Source organism: Eumetopias jubatus, unplaced genomic scaffold (genome assembly GCF_037043125.1).
Source record: "Eumetopias jubatus isolate StellerSeaLion01/CBP00866 unplaced genomic scaffold, mEumJub1_p1.0 scaffold_8, whole genome shotgun sequence".
Lineage (NCBI taxonomy): Eukaryota > Metazoa > Chordata > Mammalia > Carnivora > Otariidae > Eumetopias > Eumetopias jubatus.
In genome coordinates this window covers 138,671,484-138,678,332 of record NW_028274814.1, presented here as the reverse complement: position 1 = coordinate 138,678,332, position 6,849 = coordinate 138,671,484, and the positions used below count along the sequence as shown (strand labels likewise).

Sequence of the window (6,849 nt, the reverse complement as noted above, 5' to 3'; positions counted from 1 at the left end):
GACCTGGGCTTGTGGGCAAAGGCAAGGGGGTGGAGGAGACACCAGTGTCCCCCCCCTCCCCAGGGACAAGGTCCCACAGGGCCCAGACTCCCTCTCTTCCACAGGCCCTGACCACAGCTGCCATGTTGTGTACCCAGGACCCGCCACGGTGGCTTGGCACTTCGGCTACCCTGGCACAGCCTCCCCAGGCAGAGCGGATCGGGAGGTTGTGGCTGGGGGTCCTGCTCAGGACGGTCACCCAGGATGGGGGCAGGGCAGCTGCTCAGGCAAGTGGGGTGGATCAGGAGCAGTGTCCACCTGGACCCCCAGGACCCACTCCTGTTGCAGGGGCTGCCTCTCCCTGAAATGCTGGGGGTCCCTCTCCTTGGCAGGCCCTAATCTGAGCGTGGAGCCCCCGGGCAGGCCCCCGCCTGAGGGAGTTAACACCTGAGAGGTGGAGTGGACCCCCCCCCCCCCGCCCTTCTTCCCTCAGCCAAAGGGGGAGCATGCAAGAACGCAGAGGAGAGAAGAAAGCCAGAGTGGTCTTCTTTCCCCTTTAAGAGCCCGGATGGCCGCCGCCCAGACCCAGCAGCCCCGGGGGAGGGAACATGTCGGGAAGGATTCCCTTCCGAACTTCCCGAGGCTTTGTTCGGGAGGAGGCCGGGGAGGGCACACTTCGTGGGGCGTGGGAGGGCCGTGGCTCAGCGGTGCCTCCTATGGCGGCCACGGCGGCGGCGCCCCCTCCGGGACGGAGACTCGGGCCCCGCTCCCCCCACCCCCCGGGCCCCTAGACCCACCCACGGCCGCGGACCCTGAACCCCTCGGCCGCGCTCTCGGACCCCGCCGGCCGCGGAGCCCCTGGGGGGCGGGGGCAGGAGAGCGGGCGCGCTTACCAGGTCCTCCCGGGGAGCCCCCGCGGTCAAGTTCACGTCCGGCCCTTGGACTGTCCGAGGTCCCGGCGCGGCCAGGAGGAACGAGGCCGCGAAGGCGGCGCCCCGGGTCACCGCCGCGCCCGGCCTTTGGGGCGCCGTTGTCACCCCGGCCTTGCGACCCCAACTTTCCGCCTAGTCGGGGAGCTGGAAGTTTCCGGGCTTCGCGGGCGCTGGGCTCGGTTTCAGCAGCGACGTCTGAGCTTGGCAACAAAGAGGGAAAGCAGGCCCGGAGAGGGGAGGAAAGAAAGAAATACGGTGGAGAGGGGGCTGGCTACTTAGAAATCCCACAATCTGAAATTCCACCCAGAAGCTGTTTTGGGTTGTTTTTTCTTAAGGGGTAAACAAGCCCCCCTCAGCTCTGGAGGGGGCTCTGTACCCTTGCTCTGGTCCCGTTGCTTAGGCACCCTGCTCTGGCACCTGTGTGTTCTATAACCCACTCCAAAGTGCCTTGGGCAAATCTGGGGAGAGGCAAGCACATGGAGAGACAGGCCCAGTATGCTTCCTGAAAGGGAGTGACACTGATTCTGGGTGCCCAGGACAGCAGCAGCCCCCTCCCCAGGCTCTGTCTCGTCTTGTCCCCTCAGCAAAGGGCTTGGGTCAGCCACTGTGGGCAGCCACCATGTGTTGCTGTCCTGAGAATGGAGGGACAGCTGGGACCCGTGGTGTCCAGGAGAGGACCTGGGAGAGGCCCACCTGCTCCCAGTCCACATCTGCAGCAGATGCAGGACCCTGTTCCTGCCCTTCAGGCCGAAGTTTCGTGTGCAAGGCCTTGACATGACCTGGAAGCTCTACCTGCTTTTCGCAGGAGCTTCTTGGCTGCCTCCCTCCATTTTCTGCCCTCTTGCTCTGCATGGCTTGGAACCGTCCCAGGGCAGGGTCTTGGGGACATATCTGGACTGGGGTAAGCAGCCGAGTGGCCCCAGGCCTGGGAACCTGTGCGCTGGCCAAGCCCACTCCCTTCGAGAGCCCTGTGAGCACTGGGACAGGAGCTGAGGGGCACAGAGCAGCCAGCTGCCTACCAGCCTTGGGATGCCCCTGCACCTGCCCCATTTACCCGTTGGTCTGTCCAGCCCTCCTTGCAAGACATGCTTATGGAGAAAATATTCTGTCCCAGGCCTGCTCCTCCAGAGTGGCTAAGAAAAACTGAAAGAAGTGGGGTGGATTTTTTGTAAAGAAAAATGAGCAAGGGGGCTGTAGATAGCAGGGTCGGGGGGAGGAGTATGTTGTCTGTGGTCCTGCGAAAGCGAATGGGGCCTCACCGGGCCGGAGCCTCTCTGTTCAGTGGGTATCTGCCCTTCAGATGACTTCTCCACCGTGCTCCTTGCCGTGGTTGGTCGTGCATTTCCACACACTGTTCATGGAAGGGGCTTCAGCCACCAGGGCACCCAGTGCTGCTGTCTATCCATCTGAAAACTGCCAGAACTTGACACGGGGCTGAGGATACAGGGGTGGTGGAGGAGGGCACACTGTGCGCGGGGCTGGCTGCAGGGGGATCGTGGAGCCGGTCTTCCGAGCTGCAGATCGTCCTCGACTTACACGCGTAGGCTGCCAGTTTGTCCCCAGCACCCCCAGTCCTCCTCTGGGGGTGAGGGGAAATCCACCTGCCCTGAAGCCCGAGATCCTTTCCCAAAGTAGGTGCAATGGAGTTTCTCATCGCGTCTTCACTGGAGCAAGCATGAGCACTGGCTTTTGGCTTTTCCTCATTTCTCTCCAAGACCTAGGCTGGCCAGCTACGCCCACTCCAGCAAAGCCATGGAAATTCTATCAAGGCTCGGTCGGGGAGGGGGGCAGGAAGGTGTGACATTTCGCAAGAACATGCGGTAGGTGTCCTTTGCTCTACCTGAAAGCTCCTTGTGCAAGGGCCCAGCCCTTCCCTGTGGGGGGTGAGGGGGGGTTTTCTCCGGAGTCCTCCCTGATGACTCCTCTCCTCACTTTGTATTTCTAGGACTGGAAAATGTATCAGGAACTATGTATATTCCTGAAGCTCGAAGTCATTTGTCTGGTGCTCACTTTGTCCCCAGAGCAGATATCACTGTAACTCCACCGAAATCTGTCCAGACCTTGTCGGGGGCAGGCTTCAGGGGCCTGTGGCCGGGGCACCTGCTCTAGGCCCGATGCTCTGTAGTCCCCATCGTAAAATTCGGAATCCTTTTTGAACAAGGGGGCCCGAGCGTCCTGGGCTCTGACGTGATGGAGCTGATCCTTAGTTTGGCTGCTTGTGGACAGTGTCATAAAGTAAACAAAATGAATACAGAAACAAAAACAAAACTAAATGACTTTTATATTTCTTTTACTAAATTCTGTTTGCAGAAATCATTCCCGATTCTATGTAAACAAGATAAAGATGTTCTCATCAAAGACCATTGTATTTAGGAAAAATGTTCACCTTGAAGAGGCAGGAAGCTATTAGGGAAAGAGTACAAATCTGAGAACCAGAATCATCCCTGTTCAGCCCCCAGCTCTGCCACAGGGCCTCGACTCCCTGGGCTGGTGGGGGACAGCTCCCACCCGCGGGCAGTTCTGAGGAGCCAGGATGATGGGAGACGTTAGCAGAAGATCTGGCATGTAGCAGGTACTCAAGCAAAAGTGCCCTTGATCGTCATGGTTATCATTTGATGTGAAGGCTCAGGGGCAGTCTGACTGCATTTAATATAATCGTATTCTACCTCTTTTTAATATAACTTTATTTCTTCTCATTATAAAAGTAATACAACTGTAGGGGCACCTGGCTGGCTCAGTCGGTGGAGCGTGAGACCCTTGATCTCGGAATTGTGAGTTCGAGACCCACGTCCGGTGTAGAGATTAGCTAAAAAAAAAAAACTTAAAAAAATACAACTGTTATAGAAAGTTTGAAGAACATACAGGGAAGGAAGGAAAGGAAGGAAGGAAGAGAGGGAGGGAGGGAAGGCAAGAAGGCGGGAAGGAGGGAAGGAAGAAGGAAGGAAAGGGAGAAAATTTCCTTCCTTCCTGGTCCTTTTACTCTAAAGCATTTGGCCACTCGCTTTACAGTTAATTTCTTTACAGTTCTATAAATAAACATACAAATACCTTACATTTGTTAAACTTTTTTTCTTTTACCTCATTAACTGATTTTTACATGGAAACCCTGAAGGAGAATCAGAGCAGGACCGATGCCCCCGCGCTGTGAACTAATGCTAAGCGGCAGCTTCACAGGCAGGTGTAAACCGTCTGCACTGGCTCCCGTTCACAAGGACCATCCACTGTGACATTTACAGCCGGGAAAGTGCCGAGTGATAAAAACGCTACATCACAAAATGTCCTTAACCTGCTGTTGCCTCGTCTTTCCCATTTGTGACTTGGTTAAAAAAAATTTTTTTTTAACAGTTTCAGGCTCTTATTTTTAATTTCCACAGTCTGTTATAGAATCTGCTCACCGAGGAAGGAAAAAGAAACCGAATCGATCATGCCTCCTCCTCGGAACCTTTGTGAGGCCAGCTGGCTAGAGGGAAGGGGTCTTCCATCGGGGGTGGGGGCGGTAGCACTGGGCTCCCAGCAGCTCTGCGTGCAGGCGGAGCCCTGCTCTCAGAGAAGCTCACGTTTAAGTGCTGAGCCCAGCTGACTGGTCCACTGACTATGCAGAAGATTATAAATCGCACAGGAACACAGAGCAGACAACAGGCACAGGAGAAATACAGCCCCTGACCCCCAAACCCACACTGCATTCATGAGCTATCTGGGGTCCAGAAGCTCCTGGGAAAAGAAGCTTGAATCCAGTGAGAATCCAGACCTGGGGTCAAGTCTGAGCTCCACCAGCTACCGGCTGGGTGATGTCAGGCAATCACTTCTCTCAGTTTCCCCAAATTTGGGGAGTGTGGTGGTGGTAAACGATAGCCCCAACCTCCTAGAGCTGGCGGGGGGAGGGGAATGGCAAGGGTCTCCCACCCTGTCACCCTGACCAGTCCCTTCAGCTCTCACCGAGAAGGACTTCTTCCAGCAGGGAAAGTGGCCCCGGGGTGGGGGTAGGGGCAAAGAGACTAGAACTCCCACCCCACCCCTTGCTCAGGGCAACACAGGAGACTAGCACATTCGGAAGAGGAGCCGTAGGGCCCCTGGCACCCCAAATGGGAGGGGCTGACTTCTAGGCCACCTCAGCCAATGCAAGGATAACACTCTTCCCTACATCAGCGGTGCCAGTGGGCACGGCAGCCCTGGAGAATGACCCAGCACAGAAACTGGGCCAAAGGACTGGGGAAGGGGGCCCCACCCCTCCCACCCCCATCGTCTGCTACCACCTCCCAGGGAGTTCCCCTTCGCCCAACAGGCGCGTCCTTACCATCTGTCCTGGGGCCCAGGACCATATTCCTGGGCTGCTCTAGCTGGAAAAAGGGAAAAGAGATATGTTTGTTCTTATTTAATTTGTTTATGAAAAGGAAAGCGTTTGTTACAGAAAATTTGGAAATACAGAAAAGCACAAAATAGAAAACAGAAATTACCCATGAGATAATTACTAGGTACATTTTGTTGAAAGTCCTTCTGGAATAGTCTCCAAGCTGGCTACATATATGTGCTGATATATGTGTGTGCGATTATGCTATAGGTCATTTCAGAAATCTTTTTGTTTAATATGTTGTGAGCATTTCATGTCATTAAATATTAATCTCCCTAGGAATCGGAAAATAAATACCAATCATTTTAATATTAACTTTATTGGGGTACAAGTTCCATTCAGTGAGATCCCTTTCAACTTGTACAGTTCGACGAGCTTTGATAAATGTATACACCCATGGCCCCAGCATCCCAATCAAGAGAAAAAACACTGTCACCACGCAATGTCCCCTAGTCCCAACTTATAGGCAGCCCTGCCTCTTAGGCCCCAGGTCACCACTGATCTGATTCATATCACTATAGATTCATTTTACCTTCATTGAATTTAATACAAATGGGATCACAGAGTATGAGCTTTTTTTTAAAAGAGATTTTATTTAATTTATTCTAAATTTGGGGGGGGAAGGGCAGAGGAAGAGCGAGAGAAAGAATCCCAAGCAGGCTCCACACCCAGCGTAGAGCCCCATGTGGGGCTTGATCTTACAACCCTGAGACCATGACCTGAGTCGAAATCAAGAATCTGTTAAGCATCTGCCTTCAGCTCAGGTATGATCCCAGGGTCCTGAGATGGAGCCCCCTGCTGGGCTCCCTGCTCAGTGGGGAGCCTGCTTCTCCCTCTTTCTCTGCCCCTCCCCCCACTTGTGCTCTCTTTCGCCTCTCTCTCAAATGAATAAATAAAATCTTTAAGAAAAAAAAAAAGATTGGGTGGCTCAGTCGGTTACGCGTCTGCCTTCGGCTCAAGTCATGATCCCAGGGTCCTGGGATCCAGTCCCATGTCGGGCTCCCTGCTCAGCGGGGAGTCTGCTTCTCCCTCTCCCTCATGCTCTCTATCTCTCTCTCTTTCAAATAAATAAATAAAATCTTTAAAAAAATTATCTTTAAGTAAGCTCTATACCCAACCTGGGTCTTGAACTCACAGCCCTGAAATCAAGAGCCCCATGCTCTACCAACTGAGCCAGCCAGGCGCCCCGTAGAGTATGAACTCCAGCCAGGCGCCCCGTAGAGTATGAACTCCTGCTCAGCATAACTGACCTTCATCTATGTCACTGAGTCCATCAATAGCTCATGCTCGCTTTTCCTGTTTTATGGTATCCCATCATATGCCTATCACAGTTTCTTTACCCATTCAGCTGGTGGTGGACAACTGGGTTGTTTCTGTTGTTTTGGCAATTGTGAATAGAGCTTTATGAATGCTGATTTATTTATGTTTTTAAATTTTTAATGGGCTGTGTCACTAGCACTATGTGGGCATGGCCTGTGTATCTCCTGCCTGGAGCACCTCTGAGAGCCGTGGAGTAGTCCATTTTGCCCCTATTGTCAGACATATAGTCTCTTTAAAGTTTTTGCTATTATCAATAACACTGCTGGGAAC

At 53.6% G+C, this 6,849-nt stretch overlaps 1 pseudogene; it reads left to right on the top strand.

Annotated features, from left to right (window-relative positions):
- Window positions 1-587: 587 nt before the first annotated feature.
- On the top strand, window positions 588-2,455 carry LOC148163825 (uncharacterized; annotated as a pseudogene).
- Window positions 2,456-6,849: the final 4,394 nt, after the last annotated feature.